Source organism: Eucalyptus grandis, chromosome 2 (genome assembly GCF_016545825.1).
Source record: "Eucalyptus grandis isolate ANBG69807.140 chromosome 2, ASM1654582v1, whole genome shotgun sequence".
In the NCBI taxonomy this organism is placed as follows: Eukaryota; Viridiplantae; Streptophyta; class Magnoliopsida; order Myrtales; family Myrtaceae; genus Eucalyptus; species Eucalyptus grandis.
The window spans coordinates 31,549,067-31,568,933 of record NC_052613.1 but is presented as its reverse complement, the minus strand read 5'-3'; the positions used below and the strand labels follow the sequence as shown (position 1 = coordinate 31,568,933).

At 39.8% G+C, this 19,867-nt stretch overlaps 2 pseudogenes; both read right to left on the bottom strand.

The window, feature by feature from the left end:
• Nucleotides 1-383: 383 nt before the first annotated feature.
• Nucleotides 384-1,969, bottom strand: LOC120290639 (annotated as a pseudogene).
• Nucleotides 1,970-14,386: 12,417 nt separating this feature from the next.
• LOC104435158 lies at nt 14,387-16,845 on the bottom strand (annotated as a pseudogene).
• Between the last annotated feature and the right edge of the window lie 3,022 nt (nt 16,846-19,867).

Genomic DNA, 19,867 nt, shown 5'->3' with positions numbered 1-19,867 from the left:
CTCGCTCACCCAGATCGCAGAGAGAGAAAGTTCCTAAAGAGAGAAGCTCTAGAAAGAAATGAGCCTTTGTATTGCTTAATGGTTGGATGGTTACAAATGAGGAAGATAGCACCTCTTCTTATACTAGAGGCCCTCTGATTACCTCCAATGATCGAGAATTCGTCTGGTGGATGTGATCTCACCACCAAATCTACTAACTACTGACACTAATACAAGAGAATTCTAAACTTTAGCTCAATTATTGTATCACCCGCCCTTGGAACGTTCCGGAAGAGCTCTTATTAGGAATCTTAGCAATCACAGGAGGTCCTCCACGGAAAGGCATGACCCTTTAGCTGCAGAAACCTCTTGGACATGACACAAGCATCGCATTCTTATTTTTCTCACTTGCTCTTCCTTCGGTGCCAAAGTTCAAAGTTAATGTCGTTAGCTACATTCCGCGCATCGCTGGCAATGCCGAACAGGCCCGCTTGAGAGAAGCCGACACTGTACAAGCCATTTTCTCCTTTCCATTGGTCCCGGACCTTGGTCATGCCTCGAACATTGAAGAGGTCATCTCCACCCTAATTAAGTTACCGTATATATCAAGAGGAACAAGGAAAAGTTATCAATTGATTTTCTTTCTTCTAATAGCTAAAGCAATTATTATTAAGTGACTTAAGGGAAAGAGTTAAGATAAATGAAATTTACCTGGAGCCATTTCCGGACATTGCTTTTGTAGCCGGTGGCAAAGATTATGGCCTCAAATTGACTTGTTGTGTCGTTTAAAAAAAGTGACCAGCTTGCCATGAATCCTTTTGATGGAGGGGAAAACCTGCATCGTTTGCTTTATTACAACTTGTGAAGGTTTAACTTGCTTTTGATTAGATATTAAATTCTTTTTCAAAGAAAAATGCCTATAATTACTCAATCTACCTTGATTTCTCCGTCCTTGATCCTTTCCATTGCCCCGACGTCAATGGTGGGGATCGTCCGGTCGCTGCTTTCAGATGGAACGCACCATTTTTCGGCCTCTGAAGGCCGTACTTGGTGTAGTCGCCATACTTTAGCTTGCTAAGTAGCCTCATCAGAATGTCAACGATTCGGCGCGGAAGGAATTTTATTAAAACCATGCCGATAAACACCATTTCCTTGGTAAAAACATCCACCTGCAAATCCTCTTTATTAGGCTATACTTGTTACAGGATATTAACATTTAAATATATGGGAGCAATATGAAATCAACTACTTTCTTCTTCCAATCAACTCACGACTGAATGTTCTTAGGAAGGTAAACTTTGCTAGTTTCCATCCCCACCGAAAAGGAAAAATGCATGAATTGAATTATAGAAAGAGTCTGCATACAGTGCTTCGAGCAACAATGGACGTGTTGGCACCATGGCTCCACAAGTCATACGCAATCTCCATTCCTGAGTTCCCACAACCCACCACCAGCACGTTTTTCCCTCTGAATCCCCTCCCATTCCGGTACTTGCTCGAGTGCATCACTTCCCTGCCAAAGCTCTCTAAGCCGTCAACCCCTGGTATCATGCCCTCACTGTTCTCCCCAGTCGCCACCACCAGGAACTCCGCCACATAGACCTCATGCTCGCCAGAGCCTGTGTTTCTCGCCACAATCCGCCACTTGCCGGTTTGATCGTCGTATGATGCGCTCTCGACGGACCTTTGGCAATATAGCTTTACCTCGAATTGCGACTTGTAGTTGTCGAGGTATTCTATGAATTGGGCCCTAGGGACAAATGTGGGTGAGTTGGAGGGGAAGGGCATGTGGGGGAGCTCACAGAATTGCTTGCCTAGGTGGAGCTTCAATCGATCGTACGCCCGGTTTCTCCAAAGAGAGGCGGAACAGTCCTCTCTCGAGCACGACGTTGGCTACTCCTTGGCGGTTCAAGCATGCCGCTGCCGCTAGGCCTGCAGGCCCCGCGCCAACAATGGCCACCACAACCTCTTTCTCATTGGCCTTCTCCATGATGATTTGGCTCTCTTTGATTCAACAGCTAGGGTGTTCTCAGTGATGTGGTATCGGCAGATACAAGCTCGTGTGCTTTTTATAGGGAGAGAGCATTTACTCGTGTATGTATCTGCCATTATTAATTTGAGCTCATATGGAAGTACATCTGAGTATAAATTGGTAGGTTCAGAGTTGTAAAAAATGGATGATTTTCCTTAAACTTGCCACAATCAACTTCATTCGTTGGGATTTTTTCCTATACATATACTTCACCTAACCATCAAGCCATCTAAAATTGGCATTGGCATCTTTTTCATATTCCATTCACGTAACTATTCACCTACTATTCGGTGTTGATTTTCAAGTAAGAAATCCAATATTGTGATGAAGTTTGCCCATTTGAATTCAGTTCAGAGTGTTCCTAAATGCTAGATTTTATTCTTTAAACGACACTATGTACCATAGTGGGCTCTCCTAGTTTGTACATTTTCCTAAATGCTAGATTTTATTCTTTAAAGGACACTATGCACCATAGTCGGCTCTCCTAGTTTGTGCATTTTCCTTGTATTTGACTCTGTAATGTCAATCTACATGCTGTCTATCGGAATGCTACCCAAAATTTTTCTTTTACATTAACTCATCATTTCTTCGGTAGGGTTTGTTATTTTTTGTAATTGGAAAAAAAATAAAATAAAAGAAGTCGGGTCAAAAAAGGCAATTGAAATATGGCTATATAAAACATTTGTTTTGCCTCGAGTTCAACGTAGTTGGTCACGTGTTCCATCTCCTGGATTCCCAATTTGGGTTGTACTTTAACTTCTTAGATTACTTTCTTGTTTTGACAGTGGAGAAATAGGTAAGCCAAGTTAGACCCGTTAAACAAATAGGCCGGGTCGAGTTTGATACGACTTAAATAAATTCATTTAACCCGTTTTAATTAATTTTCATGCATTACAAATATAATGATTCATATCCAACGTAGGTCATATCTGGCGAGGCCGGTCCTCGCCGAGGCTAGGGCGGCCTCGCCTAGCCGAGCCTCTCCTGTGGCGGGCGAGGCCAGCCAGCGGGCTGTGGCCGGTGGCCGGCCACTGGAAAAGGCAAGGAAAAAGCCAAAAAAAAAAAAAAAAAAAAAAAGGAGGAAAAAAACAGAAAATTTTAAAATAAAAAAATAAAAAAATTTTAAAATTTTAAAAATATTATTAAAATTGTCAACGTCGCGCCAGCGTCGTACGTTGCACCACCGCGTCCACATCGGTATTTTTGGCCAAAATTGGCCGGATGGACTTGACTCACAAAGGCTTGGCAAGATTGAAAGGTTTAGGAATGAATTGACAAAACTGCAATAAATTTAGGATTTTTTGGACAAATTTCCCGTTTCGCATAATTAGGCATGTCAAATCAATCAATCAAGCATCCCAATTAATTACAACCTAACGGCCACGGTCGACTCAACAGTCAACGGTCTTTTGGCATAGCCAGGCGTCATCTCACACCATTGAGCACGGCAACATCTACATCTAGACAGCATTCCACATAGGAGCATCGGTACAGCCTCAATTGCGACCGGCGTCCATTGACTTGGGGCATTCCCGAAGGAGCATTGCCCGGCCCCAAAGGCTCGTGACAGGTTCTCATATCATTCATGCACCCATTCAATTCTGGCCAAGACATCGTGCTTTGCATTCAAATGTCCCAATTAAAATAATGTACTTGGCATATTTTCTTCGTATTAAAAACACACGGTAAAATAGTCGTGTGTGGGTACACGATCAATTTAAACCATAAAAATTGATACCCTTCTTTTTAAAATCACACTATTTGATATAGTATTTAAAACCATTTTTGGTGTCAAAACCCTCTAATTAAATATCGAAATTTCACAATTTTGGAATAAATAACCAAATTTCCAATCATCAATCAATTTGCACAAATTAACACTTAATCGCTTAAATTAAGCACACCATTGTAATTAGCACGAAATTCCGATCACCGGTTATAAGGTATAATTTTCAGAAAATATTAAATAATTAAATAATGCAATTTAAATACAATAAATACTCACTTAAGTCGGAAATGCTAATCTAACCACCTAAATGCACCTAGAAAATTTCTGAACCTAACTAGATAAATAGCACAATCTATCTAGTCCCTAATTAGTCTATCTTAATCACCTAACATGCATAATTAAACAATTAAATCACTAATCTAAACTAATTAACCACCTAATTATTCATTAAGCGTCATTAACTCCCTAAACAGAGTTTAGCAGGTAAACTCACTTGTTTAACGGACCAATGAGTCCACAACATTAGCGATGCAAAGGTGAGTGACACTTGAGCTTGCGGCAACACCAATAGAGGTCCAATGAGCCTAAAAACGGCCATAAGCTCTCGGCTAGGGGTTGAGCTTCGGCCACTACTTTGGGCTAAGAAAGCCGGAACGAGTGGCTAGTTGGGGCTGAAATGACGAGGAGGTGGTGGCGGAGGCTACAGTGGGCGACGGCGGTACTCGATGGTGGTTGGATAGCTACAAATGGTGGCCAGGCAACCTCAACGACAACTAGGGAGGCTCGAGACGGCAGCTGAGCACGAGCAGGAGGTGGGACGGCAGTGGCTCGACAATGGGCTTGTGGCCGAGTAGTTGGCATGCAACAAGCGGACGGGCGGCGAGAGAGCTTTGACTGCTGCTGCTGGCTCTTGGCTGGCTTTCTCTGCAATTTTGAGCTCTCAAAACACTTGATAATGGAGAAAGTAGTGGAAGGGAGAAGAAGAAGCCAGCTACTGAAGAGAGGGGGACCACCAAGCCTTCTAGTCAACCAAAATATCACAATTTGCTAATTGCAAAGTCCCCCACTACTTCAGCCTTCATCCCTAGCCAATTGCACACCCAAGGCTTCCCCTCGAAGCCATTGAAGAGGTCCAAAAGTGGCTGCACCCCCTTGGCTACGAATTTGGACAATTTCCCCCCAAATCCAATTCAATTCTCCTCCAATTTCATCTAATTGAAGCCCCAAAAATTTAGCCAATGTGTCATCGTCCCTCTTATGATTTTTTTCTCATCAATTGAACCAACTTGACGGCCAAAATTGTGACAAAAAAGGGTCAATTGAACTTTCCGATCCAAAATACCCATACTTTGATTTTTCGCCGAAATCTCGTGTTTGCAAAAAATCTTAAGAGGATGAGTTGACATTCCTAAAATAAATCATGATATGACAGAACTTTCAATTTCTGAAATTGGTTTAAATTTGCGATTAATTTCAACTGGGCATAATTTTTAGTGTGACCTAATCTACCAGGTAGCTTTTAAGAAATTTTAGTACAATTAACCCATGGTCGATTATTTTCAAACCACATTGTGCATCTTCGACACTTTGGCGACTCTCAATTGTCGTGAAAATCTCGAGCTTTCAAATACGGGCATAGGGTACAAAAATGACAGAAAAATTGGTCTAGTGTTGTTCAACAAGAATTTTGCAATTAGGTGGAATCACCCACACTTTAATCACATACCTCAGTTGAACCGACCTATCTCTAACCTTGAATCTATTTTGACAGTGCCGTATTGACCCTTGTAGATTAGCATGGTCGAGCAGTCTATTCTTGGTCACATTTTCAAGTTTATTGCATTAAAATCTTTTAGTGGTTTCACCAGATAGAGTAGTTATCTCATGAGTGATCAACTCATAGAAAAGAATTATAGACGTGTCAATGAAAAGCCCAACTCATTCAATTGAAAACAGACTCAGAAATTCGGGATGTCACAAATACCCTAAAAAACCCAAACTAGTACACCTATGACAAATTTACTCAAAACTATTCTTTTTACCACAAAAAACCCCCCAAACTGATACATATGTGACAAATTTATCTCGACTAATCATAAAAAATCATAAATAGTACATTTATGACAAATTTATCTCAAACTAATTTATTTGATGGAAAAAATCCCTAAACTGGTAAATTTGTGACAAATATACCCTCCCTTAAATTGGATTAATACTACTAAAATATCACAAAAATTGTAAACTTTGACAAATGAAGCTTAAAATATCAAATCGGTATATCAGTCAACTGTCACAAGTCATTTAATTTAATAATTTAACAGTAAAATTTAACAAAAACTAATAGAAAGTAAATTTGTCACAAATCTACTAATTTTGGGTAAATTTGTCAAAGGTATACCAATTTGGCATTTTTTATAGTAAAAAAAAGTAATTTGGGATAAATTTGTTATAGGTTTACTAGTTTGGAGTTTTTCAGGGTATTAATCCATTTACGAAAGAAGAATACATATGTGACTGTCTTTAATTTATTATAAAAACAACGATCTAATAAATAACAAATGATTAGAAATCGTTGTGAGATCCACTCTTTTAAGAAGTTGTGACTCACAACATATTGTTATTTTGATAGTAGTTCAAAAACTATTATACTATGAAAACTCTTTACAATAACTCATACCCAAACTAAAGTGAAAATACGAAATGAGCAATCAAGAGATCAAGTGTGGGCGAGAAAAAAAATAGAGAGAGAGAGAGAGAGTTTTAGAGGTAGGTTAGGTTTAAGTAAGTAGTAAACCTATTTATAATCTGTTCATGACCCATTTAATGTCCATATTATATTTAAACCCATTTATGACCATTTATTTAATATAATTAACCCATTTAACACTCATATGGGTTGGTGGCGATCGATCAGATTGTTCTTTCGAGAAAAAACGGCCCGTTCTTTGACTTTTGAAGCCTGTATTTTCAGCTTAGTAAGGAAGGTACTTGCACAATAACCTGAGGATGTTTTTCAAGATATTAAAGGGGAGATACTTGCGTGATAGCCCACACCACCGTTTGCTGACTCAACACATGAACCCAAAGTGGCCAAGAAAATGGAACAAAATATATGGTCACTTCTATCGATTCTTATTCATGCCTGAGATTTTCATCTAAACAACATGTTGCGAAAAATGAGTGATCGAACAATAATATAGACAAAAGAAGAAAATAAATTGGACACTAGATTTACGTGGTTTGGTCATAAAGATCTACGTTCATGGGGATAGCAGCCACGAATTTCATTATAGATCAAGTGATACAAGGATATTACACACTTGAAGTCACTCAAACATTCTCTTGGTGTTTCCCAAGCCCTGATTACACCCAATAACACACGCGGTGTTTATCCCCAAAATTCTTAAAGAAATAATATTTCAATCTCACAAAGGAACTACAAATAAATCTTAACACAATATTTAATCAGCTACAAACACTAATTCTTCTCGGATGTAAATGCACGAACAGAAAACAACAAGCCCACTTTCAAGCACTCGATATTTGGTACTTCAAGATTGCTTGCATCAACAACGGCCGAACACCAAGCACTCACGCAGTCCTTCAAGATGCCACGAGAACGTATATATATATATATGCACTTAGAATTCAACCCGACTTCTGCAGTAAATAATATCATATATGTTATTCCTTTTATTCTTTCTCTTATTAGTTGTTGTTTGACCGAGTTCCAAAAGCCCACACCTACTAGGATAGCCTTGATTTTATTTCCTTTTTTGACACAAAATCAGACTTCTTGAACTTGGATTCAAACAAATCTTTGTTTCCGTAATCTACAAATTCGTGGCTTGGTCTTTACAAATCAGCAACTTGAAGTCCAAATATCCACTTTCCTTTAATTTATATTGGGTTCGGTTTCATTCATAAACTCAAACTTGAGACATATTCTAACACAATAAATTTAGAAAATGGAAAAGAAAAATATTGAAATTGCTTTATGCATAGAAGACTAAAAGCAATAGAAACTAGGGATGTGCAATATAACCATAAACCATATGGACTGCCTAAAAATAAACTGGACTGGCCTAGCATTGACGGATCCCATGGGGATTGATCTAATTCCTGGTTCCAATTTACTAAACTTAGTGAGTACCGATTAGGTTCCTTATTTTGGGTTTTAAACTGTCCATCCAAACCGGACTGGTATATGTATTAAAATAAAGAAATTGCAACTCGGGAAAATTTTTCAAAAAGTCGTAAATCTATTATACTTTTGTCAATTCAATCCTAAACCTTTTAATTTTACTAAATCAGTCCTGAACTTTTTTACTTCTTGTCAATTGAGTCCATCAGGCCAATTTTGGTCGGAAATTAATGACGTGGAATTTTTAAATAATTTTTTTGAATTTTGGCTTTTCTTCTTTTACTTTTTTCTTCTTTCTTTTTTTGGGTTTGGAGGGCCAACCCTCCCCCACCATAATGGAGGGTTGGCCAACCCTTGCCAGCCTTGGGCAAGGGTAGACCTCACTTGGGGCCCTCGCTTGGCCAAATCTGGTCCTTACCCAACCAGGAATTGGAAATCGTATGGACTACTTGGAAATAGACTAAATCGGCCTAGAACCAACAGTTCCCATGGACACTAATTCAATTCTCAATTCCAATTTACTTGAACTGATGAGTATCGGTTCGGTTCCCGGTTTCAAGCACGGAACCACTCATTTGGACCGGACTGGTGTATATATTTAAAAACAGAAATTGCAACTCATTTGCTTAATTATTTTGTAATTTTTCAAATAATATATATGTACATATATTTTTAGTATTAGACATTATTAATTAATTTTGTCTCTCCGATGTGTAATTGAGTTAATCCCTCCACTTTTATTGTTCATTCTAATAATCCATTTATGTGCTTTCTCAATCAAAATAAAAAAGAAAAAAGAAAAAAAGGAAGAGGATGGAAGAGACCAACCGGAGAAGTCTTTAAATATTGCAGCGCTCTGTCATTATAATAAGAAATTAAGACCCAATGGCTTGTTTTAAGGGCATTATTAGGTATTTCCTTACCCATCCCCGTGATTAAATTATGTTGACATTTATAAAAGATGGATCAAGTATTCAATGTTTTGACTTCTGTGGAGGTTAGGGCTTCTAATGTAGAGTCCAAACTCAACATATTCCTACTATCAAGAAATCCTAGGAGAATCACACCATGACTTTTGAAAAAAATAAATTCCTAACTAACTAGTATTGTTCATTCTACCCTATAGTTTTCAATCCTTAATCAAAATTAATGGCTTGTAATTCAAATTGAATTTAAGACCAAACAAGCTTTAGTGCTCTAAATAGAAATTAGATTCACCATGATATTAGTTAATAAATGCAATCTTGTAGGATTCCATAAGCTCACATGGAACCAAACTAAACTGGTGGTCCCATTCTCGGGTAGATCCATGGAACCAACTGGCGGTTTTCATTTCTAATTTTTTTGGAACCAATCCATAGTGGGCGCTTTCCAATTCTAAGCTAAGAAGTACTCACTCGGACCATGCTCACCCCTACTAAAAACTAGCTTTTCACCACAAACGTGATCCCTGTCAATAACGATCCTTGTATTAAAGACCATGACTATTTCCATGATGATATGCACTTTGTGCGAGAAAGATCATTAGGCTACGAGCAATGAAGGAAGCTGAAGCGCCGCAATCGGAAAGATCTCAAGCAATTTCCATTCCGAAGTTTCTGCAACTAGCCACCAAAACAGTACATTCCTTCCCCATAATCTCTCATTCTTGTACCTGCTCTAGTGCATAAACACTCCAAAACTACATAGACCAAGCACCATCATTGGTTACCCAACCCTCCCCATTCTCACCACTAGCAACAACTAGAAACCTCCCCACATACGCTTCACTCACACTCGACGAAGTGTTCTTAGCCTCGACCCCCCACTTTTGGACATTCGTGTCCACAACAAGGCCCAAAGTATCCTCATTTTCTCAACTAAGGGTTTGGAGTAGATTTTATTTGAAATAAGAATATGAAGTAGTATTTGTTATTTCAAATAAGAGCCTAAAGTAGCCATGGTTGTTTTAAATAAAGACTTGACCTTGCCGGTCGCCAACTAGCTAAATTTTCAGACCAGTCAAGGGAGTTTTTGTCCAAATGTTCTTATCTTTTTTTTCTCTTTTCTTATCTTTTCCTTTATGGTGTTGGCTAATGACCAATAAGACAGGCTAGCATGCTCGACAACCCTCGTTGGCTATTGGGAAGGGCTGGCGAGGACCTATAAGCACTCTCTGGCCCTTACTAGTGATCGACAAGGTCCTCGAGCTCTCGTAGACCACGAGCAACACCACCCTCGCCAATCTGGAGAGGGTTGGCCTTGCCTGGGGCCAATGAGTGCTGACCTCACCGATGGCTACAATGGGTGGCCTCCCCGGGGTGAGGGTTGCCTCACCCAAGTGAGGTTGTCCCTCGCCTATAGTCCACATAGGTGGCCCTCACCAAATCAAGCGAGGTTGAGCCTCACCCCCTTTGTGGGCATCATCGGTGGCTTGTCAGCCATGGGTGAAGAGGAAGAAGAAGAACCAAGGAAAAAAAAAGAAGGAAGAAAAAGAAGGGAAAAATTATAAATTACGAAAATACCCTTGACCATCGGAAAGTTGGCCATTATTTGAAACATACATAGCCATCCATGCCTTTATTTGAAATAAGGTACACTTCCAGCCTTTATTTAAGAAAATGTTGACATTTTGAATTCGTTTTTAGAATTTTTCCCTTTTTTATGGAAAGAATAAAATAGGAAAAATAAAGAAAAAGGAAAAAAAAATAAATTATGAAAAGATAAAATGCTCTTCACAATAAGTTTGGGCCCTTTTTTAAACTTATATGGAAACTTTATGTTTTTATTTGAAATAAGATTCATTTCAAGTCTTTATCAAAGAAAATGAGGATTTTTCATACCTTTATTTGAAATAATGTTTACTTTAAGCTTTTTATTTGAAAAAAAAATGATGACACTTATAGTCTATTATTGAATTTTATTTCTTTTTACACAAGTGCATAAATTATTATCTCACTATGGTTTGAACAATAAAGACATGGCTTCATACGATTTAAATAAGGAATGTAGAATTTGTCTTTTCCATAGAGAGAGAGGGAGAGAGAGAGAAGACGTTTTCAAATCGTTCTTGCTAGTCTTGGATTGCCACAAGTCTTATTTTGGTCCAAATAATGGGCAAACAACCGCTTGCAAATCAAAATTTGGCCATATAAAACATTTATTTTGCCTTGAGTTCAAGGTACTCGGTGTCGCGACCCGATTTTTCGGGTTCACCACCTAAAACTAGGTTAAAGGATCACTAAGTCTTTAAGCTTAGCTCGGCTCTCCCAAGCCCATACCAATTCGCGACTTAGGTTTGAATTCTTAACATGCAAATGATTTTCAATCAAGAGTCGCCACTAATCTATTTTTGGTGGGTCGAGTAGAAACCTAAGTAAAGTAATGGGAGATTTACTTTACTCCTACGAACCGGAGATTCATGAGTTCGGGGACTTGGTTACACCAGACTATCCTAGTGCCCTTTCGGTACCTTTTTATTTCATTTTCAAAAAATGTTTGGCAATTGAATTGATTTTAATTTAACTTCCTAACATGTGAGGTGATCATACATGTGCGCATACCACCAATTTAACACTCAAGAAAGCAATTAAATAATGCAGAACTTACCTCAAAGCAACGAAATCATCTGCATTGTTAAATCAGAATTTACATCAACAACCCTAGATATGATTTCTAATGAACACGCAATTACCCAATTTTTGTTTTCGCTTTTCTTAATGAAAATCATGCGATGCATGCTAATAATCTAATATGACATGGCAGCATGACCTAAACTATATGACATGAAGAAATGTAATAATTAAATACAATCAAAATGACCTAATTCTAATGACATGCAATGCGATGCAATGACATAATAAAATGACACGCAACATACAATTTAGTATGCGAGTTATATGTCACGCGACATTTATTAAATGACTTAGTCTAATGACAAGCAAGTTCTAATAAAAACTAAATGACTTGCATTTGATATTTCTATAAAAATGCAAAAATAATCTAGCTAGATTAAAATTCTATCTAATTTAAACTAAGGATCAAGTCACATTAAATCCTAATTTAAAATAAGATATTATCTTAATCTAACATGCAATTTATCTAATATGCAATGACGTGCAAAGAATGCCCTAATTCAACTTGATATATGCATGATGATTTTTTTTTTTTTTGTGTTTTTATATTAATTTCGAAATTAAATTTCACATGCAATTCAAATAATGATAAAACTAACAACCTAAATGAATGCACATTTTTGTTTTTTGTTTTTATATTTTTCTAAATTCTGAATAAAATCCCTATTCTAGATATGCAAGATAACGAGAAATATCTTAAAACAAACTGAATCCTAATTCAAATATTTTTAGTTTTTTTTTAGTGGTTTTCAAAAAAACAAGCAATTATCAACTAAACATTAAATCTAAACAATCAAGATATTCAATCAAATAAATGATTAAAATAATCGAAAAAATAACCTATTGTTTCATAGGTCAAATTAACGATTATCCTAACTCTAATTATCACGACAAAGAGTTCAAAGTAACTAAAAATCTGATCCGAATTCTTATGAATCAAATTAATAATTATATTGATTAAACACTTAAAATACTATCGACAAACCCCAAAAATTAATATAATTAAAAAAATGATCCGATATCTTACGGATCAAATTAGTAAATACAATAATTATGGGGAAGACCCTACGGATAATGCCTACATAATTCATGAAATGAAGATCACTTCAAATTTTCACAATAACAACTAAAATTAAAAGAAATAAATAAAATAAAGTAAATAGAAAAAGAAAATAAAACTACCTAATTTCCTTTTTTGTTTTTTTTTTTTTTTCTTTTCCGAGCACCGCTCAAAGGGAATCGACGAATCGGCTCGGCAAAGGAGGCTTTGGCCAAGGTGAACCGGCGACGGCGGCAACACGGGAGCGGAGCTAGGGAAGTTCGGGTCCGGATGGGCGGGGCCGGCGTTGGGTGGATCGGCGTCGGTGCTCGGCGGTGTGGGCGTGGCAGCTTGGGCGTCGCGGGTCGCAATGGGCTACAACAGAGAGCAGATCGGCTCGACGGCACGGCTACCTTGGGACTCCCGGTGAGAGTGATGGGCACGGTCATCGGAGCTCCGACGAGGTTCGGCGAAGGTAAACCCGCAACAAAATAGGAGATCCCTCGAGCAAGTAGCCGATGGCGCACCGAGGATAGCGGTAAACTCAGATCGGGGGTAGCGACTCGTCGCTCGGGCGGCAGGTCGTTGCGGATCGACATGGCAAGGCGGCGGTGCGAGCTCGCGGGCAAGGGAACTCGGCGGTGGAGTCGCGAGCAGCAAGCAGGTCACGGCTCGGCGGAACTTTGGGTTGGGAATCTCAGCGGCGCAGCGGCGGACTCACGGACGTCGGTGATAGGGCTGGGTTGTAGATCGCAAAGTGCGACATGCGGGTGCGGCGGCAGTTGTAGTGAAGGGCGGCCCTGTGCTATAGCGACGATGATGGACGCGAAGGGCGCGGCGCGGCAGTGGAGGCGAGCAGTGGAGATGTTGCGCGGGGGACAGTCACGGCAACGGAGCTTCAGACGGCTACCGGGCGGTGCAGGCATCGGTGTGGCGAGATGACGGCGTCCAGCGAGCAGAGGGCGAAACCCAGGTGGACGGCAGCAAGCACCGTTGGAGAAGAAGAAGAAGTTTTCTTCTGCTTTAATTTTTTCTCTCCTCCAATCAGCCTCACGTTTTCTTTTCTGACCTAATCTCTTTTCCCTCTGCCCTACTGCACGTACGTCCACTCTTTTTTAGAAGCAAAGACTTTTCTCCTCTTCCCCAAAAAGCTTTCTTTTCAAAAAGCTTTCTTTTTTCAAAGGAAACGAATAGAGACTTCTCCTTTTCGTGTTGAAATCTTTTTTTACTTCAAACTCCAGAGAAACCCCCCTAAACCGAGAAAAAGCCCCCTATATATATATATATATATATATATATATTTTAACAACCTTTTTTAAGAAATAAGTTAAATATCATTGTTACCCTAAAAAAAAAATAGTTAAAATTAAGGTGTCAACACTCGGTCAGATTGACTAAACACTAAAAAGTGATCTTGTTATGTTCCCATTCAATGCATGGGTGTACGTTCCGTCACCCGTCACCTATCACCTAGGTCCCCAATTTGGATTTTACTTTAATTTCTACGATAACTTTCTTGTTTTGATAGAGGAGAAATAGGTAAGTCATATAATATAACCGTTTCAAAACAATTTGTTGCATAAAGTATCATTGATCATTGTCGGTAAGTGATTTGAACTGCTAAAATTTAAGAACATTAGAGAAAGAAACTTCAAAAGGGGAAGTCGAAAACTCATGGATAACTAATCTGCAAATAAAATGACGTTATTGATTTTGACCTTGATATAGCTTTAATTCTGTTTATAGTGCAAGGTCATCATGCATCCTCTATTTTTTTGGTACAAGCATATTGTTGCATGAACAATATCGCTTCTTATTTCTGTCACTCGCACTTCCTTCTGCGTGGAAGTTAGAAACTAATATGGCATGCTACATTCTGCGCGTCATCAAAGATGCCGAGCAGGCCCTGCCGAGAGAAACCGACGCAGTACAAGCCATTTTCTCCTTTCCATTAGCGCAAGACCGTGGTCATTCCGTATTTGTTGAAGAGATCTCCACCCTAGTTAAGTTACCATAAATATCAAGATAAAATGGGAGAAGTTGCCAATTCAGAAAAAGCAATCATATTAAGTGGCCCAACAAAAAAAATAATACAAAGAAAACGTACCTGGAGCCATTTCCGCACATTGCTTTTGTAGCCAGTGGCAAAGACAATGGCCTTTAAGGGTGTGCATGGCAACGTTTCCATTCCGGTAACTATTTTTTTCTCAGAAATAGTTTTTTTTTTCTATTTTTACTCTAGAAACAATTTCTAAGTAAAATAATGTATTTGATAATTATACAAAATTTTTATTCTTAAGATAGAAAAAAAGAAATGCGTATTGTAAAATTTATAAATGTTTGTATTTTTTTTTTCTTCTTGCTCATAGATTGCTGATCGCGCGCCCGCCACCACACGGCCACCGCACGACCGCTGCACAACTGTCGACCATCGTCACCGATTGCCACCACAAGATTGCCGCCCACCGCCCACAGCCCACCGGCCACAGGAGGGGGCGGTGGTTGGTGAGCTATGGGCGGCGATCTTGCGATGGCGTTTGGTAGGAACAGTCGGCGGTCATGTGGCGGTAGGCAATAGTCGTGCAGCGGTTGGCGACGGTAGGCTACCGACGGACAAAGGCGGTCATCGACTAGTGAGCCATGGGTGGCGGCCGGTGAGCTACGAGCGGTGACAACCGTCGCCGCTAGCGGTCACTAGTGGTCAACTCCGACGGTGGCCACGGGCGACAAGAGGTGGCCGACGGTTGGTAGGCGTCTAGCGGTGGCTGCAACAAGAAAGAATAACAAAAGAAAAATAGAAAAGAAAAAAAAAAAAAAAACTTATTTCTAGAATTGTTCTAAGAACAAGAGCTACTTTTTTTTTTTCTTATTTATGTTCCAAATCTATTCCCTAACCATTTTTCTATTCCGGGGAATAGAAAAATAAGTTGGCGTTACCAAATAGATTTCCGTTCTCTTTTGTTTCGGGGAACAAAAGAATAGAAATCGGGAGAAATAGCGAAGTTACCATGCAAGCCCTAGCTCACTAGTCATGCCATTCATGAACGTGACCAGCTTCCCGTTAATGCTTTTGATGGAGGGGAAAAGCTAGATCATCGGCTTTATTATAACTCGAGAAGGTTGACAGACTTTTGATTCAGTTCGAAATTCAATTTCAAAGAAAACAAGCCCATAACTCCTTAATTCACCTTGATCACTCCGTCCTCGATCCTCTTCATTGCCCCGACGTCAATGGTGGGGGATCGTCCGGTCATTGATTTCAGATAGAATGGACCTTTCCCTGGCCTCCGATGGCCGTACTTGAAATAGTCACCATATTTGAGCATGCTAAGTAGTACCATGACGATGTCAATGATTCGGCATGGGAGGAAGTTTAACAAAACCATACCAAGAAACACAATTTCCTTGGTAACGACATGTACCCGCGAATTCTCTTCATTAGGCTATTGAGGTCGTGAAAAAAACGTAGCCACTATCTATAGCTATAAAAGAAGATAAGGGCTTCATTTGCTCTCTATATCATTTGATCATTAAGTCGTTTGTCACTCCAAGTAAATGGATTCCTTAATCATTCGAATATGTCTAGTCTGTTGCAAGAGATCCCGCTATCAACTCCCGACTGAATTTCCACGAAAAGATTAAAATTCTCTAATTTCCATCCACTTACTAAAGAAGGAAAAATGCATGAGTTTAAAGAAAGAGTTTGCACACGGGACTTCGAGCAACAATAGAAGTGTTGGCGCCATGACTCCACAAGTCGTAAGCAATCTGCATCCCTGAGTTCCCACATCCCGCCACCAGCACGTTGCTCCCTCTGAATTCCCTCCCATTCCGGTAGTAGCTCGAGTGCATCGCCTTCCTGTCGAAGCTCTCTAAGCCGTTGACCTCTGGTGTCACGCCTTCGCTGTTCTCCCCGCTCGCCACCACCAAGAATTCCGCCACATAGGACTCATGCTCGCCCAAGACCGTGTTTCTCGCTGCGATCCGCCACTTGCCGATTAGGTCGTCGTACAGCTTTATCTCGAACTCTGACTCGTAGTCATCGATGTATTCTATTAATTGGGCCCTAGGGACAAAGGTGGGTGAATCGGAGGGGAAGGGCATGTGGGGGAGCTCGCAGAATTGTTTGGCTAGGTGGAGCTTCAATCGATCGTACGACCTGTTTCTCCAAAGAGAGGCGGAGCAATCCTCTCTCTCAAGCACGAGGTTGGCTATGCCGAGGCGGTTCAAGCATGCCGCTGTCGCTAGGCCTGAACGCCCTGCGCCAACAATGGCCACCACAACCTCTTCCTCGCTGGCCTTCGCCATGGATGATTTGATTCTCCTGATTCCACAGCTATGATGTTTTCAGGGATGTGGCTTTGGTAGATGCAAGCTCGGGTGCTTTTTGTAGAGGGAGAGTGTACACTCATTCATGGTATGCCTCGATTAACCTTCGCTCATATGGAAGATTAAATGCGCAGGTTCAAAAGCTTACTTGAAATGGCCATTGGTCCACTTCATCCCTAGAAATTACATTGGATCATTTCTATTCCGGGGAATTATTTCTTTTCAAAAATAGCTTCTTTTTTTTTTTTTTTTCAATTTCTACTACGGGAACAATTTCTAAGTAAAATAAGGTGTTTGGCAATTATACAAAATTTATATTCTTGGAATAGAAAAAGAATAAAAATGTGTTTGGTTAAAATTTATAAATTTTTGTATTTATTTGTTTTTTTCTTTTACTCACGGACCACCGACCGTCGCTCGCCACCGCAGGGCCAACACATGACTGTCGCACGACCGCTGACCATTGCCGCCGAACCGCTACCGCAAGATTGCCACCCATAGCCCACCGGTCGCAGGCGGGATGGGGCGATGGCCAATGAGCTGTGGGCGGTCTCTGTGACGGCGGTCAACAGTAGTGCGGTGGCAGGTGGCGGTCATGTTGCGATTGGCGACGGCAGGCTACCGGCGGACGTCAGCCGGTGGGCCGTGGGCGACAGCCGGTGGGCTATGTGTGGTGACAAACATCGCCGGCAGTCGCGGTGATCGGCTTACCAACGGTGGCTGTGGGAGGCAGGAGGTGGCCAACAATTGGCAGATGGCCGGTGGTGGCCGCAATAAGGAAGAAGAACAAAATAAAAATTGAAAAACAAAAACTTATTTTTAGAAATTGTTCCCGGGAACAAGAAGTTACTTTTTATCGTTTCTTATTTTTATTCCAAATCTATGCCCCAGCCACTTTTCTATTTTGGGGAATAGAAGAATAAGTTGGCGTTACCAAACAGATTTCTGTTTTTTTTTTTGTTTTCTTTTCGGGGAACATAAGAATAGAAATCAAGAGAAATAGAAACCTTACCATGCAGGCCATAAATCAGTCCAATTGAAAGGTTTAAAGTTAATTGGTACCAATGCAATGTATTTACAATTTCTTTAGTACTTTTCCCCTGTAGCATAATAGAGTCGCTCATTCTTTTCTGGTTTTACCATAAGCGCAAGGCCACATAAATTGTATATTCAAGGTGCAAGATGATTTAATATATGACCCAATTCTTTTGACTCATATTCCTATATGAGCTTTTCATTTTAACCTCAAAATTCACCATTAAAAAAAACAAAAACAAAACTCAAACGAGCTTTGCCCAGAGAGGAGTAAGAGTACTTGAAACTATCTTTTTATCAAGGACATGATCCTTGTCTATGACACTACCCTCAAAGAAGACCGTGACTGTTTTCATGTGTATGCAGAGAGAGATGATTAGATTATAAGTGACAACGGAAGTCAAATCACCATTATTGGAAAGATCTTAGAGATTTACTAGTCTAACAATTTTTGAGCTACCGTAAAAATAACAGTTTATGGAAAGAATTTTTGAATAAGTGGACTCCACAACAATTTATAATTATTCGATATTTGATTTTTTTGTGGTTCAAAATAGACTGTTATTCTTAGAGTGGATTAAAAATTCACACCAAATCATTTCTCTTCTTGTACCTACTTGAGTGATGAACTCCCTTCAAAATTACGTTGACCAGGCATCATTGTGTACCCACCCCTCTCCATTCTCATTGCTAGCAACCACTAGAAAAAATTAAAAGGAAAAAAAATCTAATTTGGAAAAATTCCGACAAAGTGTTCTTAGCCTTGACCCGCCACTTCCCAGCATTCGTGTCAAAACTCACTGAGATCACGTGCCGATTATACCGAGGCTTGACGTGGAAACTTTTCATGTAGGTCTTCAGATAACTTCGTGATGTGAATCGTTGCGGAGGGATCACTCTACGAAGGCCCAAATGGTGCGAATTGCAAACCTCGACCTCCAATCAAACTTGTGATTGGCAACCTCGGTATGAACGTGACCTGTTGACGAACACATGTCAACCAACCAACTTTATAGACGCCATGAGCGAAAGAATACGCTATCTCGCTCGATAAGTCAAATTGACCGGCACAAGAGAATCTTGATTAGGTCAAGTCCTCAAAAGAACAGTAAGAAGAGAACCTCTCAATTTTTTTCCTCAAAAATAAAATATATCTGTCCCCAAAGAAATTTGGTAAATCCTTTATATAGGTTGCCACACAAACCCTAAAAACCAACCCTAAAAATCTAATGCGTTATATTCTAAAATATTCCTATTTTAGAATATTCTTAAACAAGAATATATATAACTTGACTTGGTCAATTATTTGGTGACAAGATAATTAAATTGCACCAAGATTTCCAAGATTCTTCAAGATTTGATCCAAGGTCATCTTCACGCCAAAGATCACGAACCATGACGCCCACAGCTTGCCTGAATTGTTTGGCCCGCGCTCGAGTAATCGAACCAGTAGGAATGGACAATGGGTCCCTAGCACCTCCTCCTTGATATGACTCGATGTCCACATCATTCCCTCCCCCATGCAAAGGATTTGTCCTCAAATCATCACTAGCATCAAAAAGAGTCAAGTCAGAAACATTAAATGTGGCACTAACGTCATACTTACCTGGAAGATCAAGCTTGTAAGCATTATTGTTAACTCTTACCAAAACCATGAATGGTCCATCCCCTCGCAGTAATAACTTAGAATGTTGCTGCTCAAGAAATCTCTCTTTGCGCATATGAACCCAAACCTAATCGCCAGGTTCAAACACCACTTCCTTGCGCCCTTTGCTAGCTTGCCTTGCATATTGCTCAGTCTTGCTCTCAATATTTGTGCGCGTCTTCTCATGCAACGCCTTGACAAATTCAGCTTTCTTTGCTCCATCTAAATCCACACGCTTATCAACAGGTAAAGGGGTTAAATCTAACGGAGTTAATGGATTAAAACCATAGACAACCTCAAATGGTGTAAATTTAGTAGCAG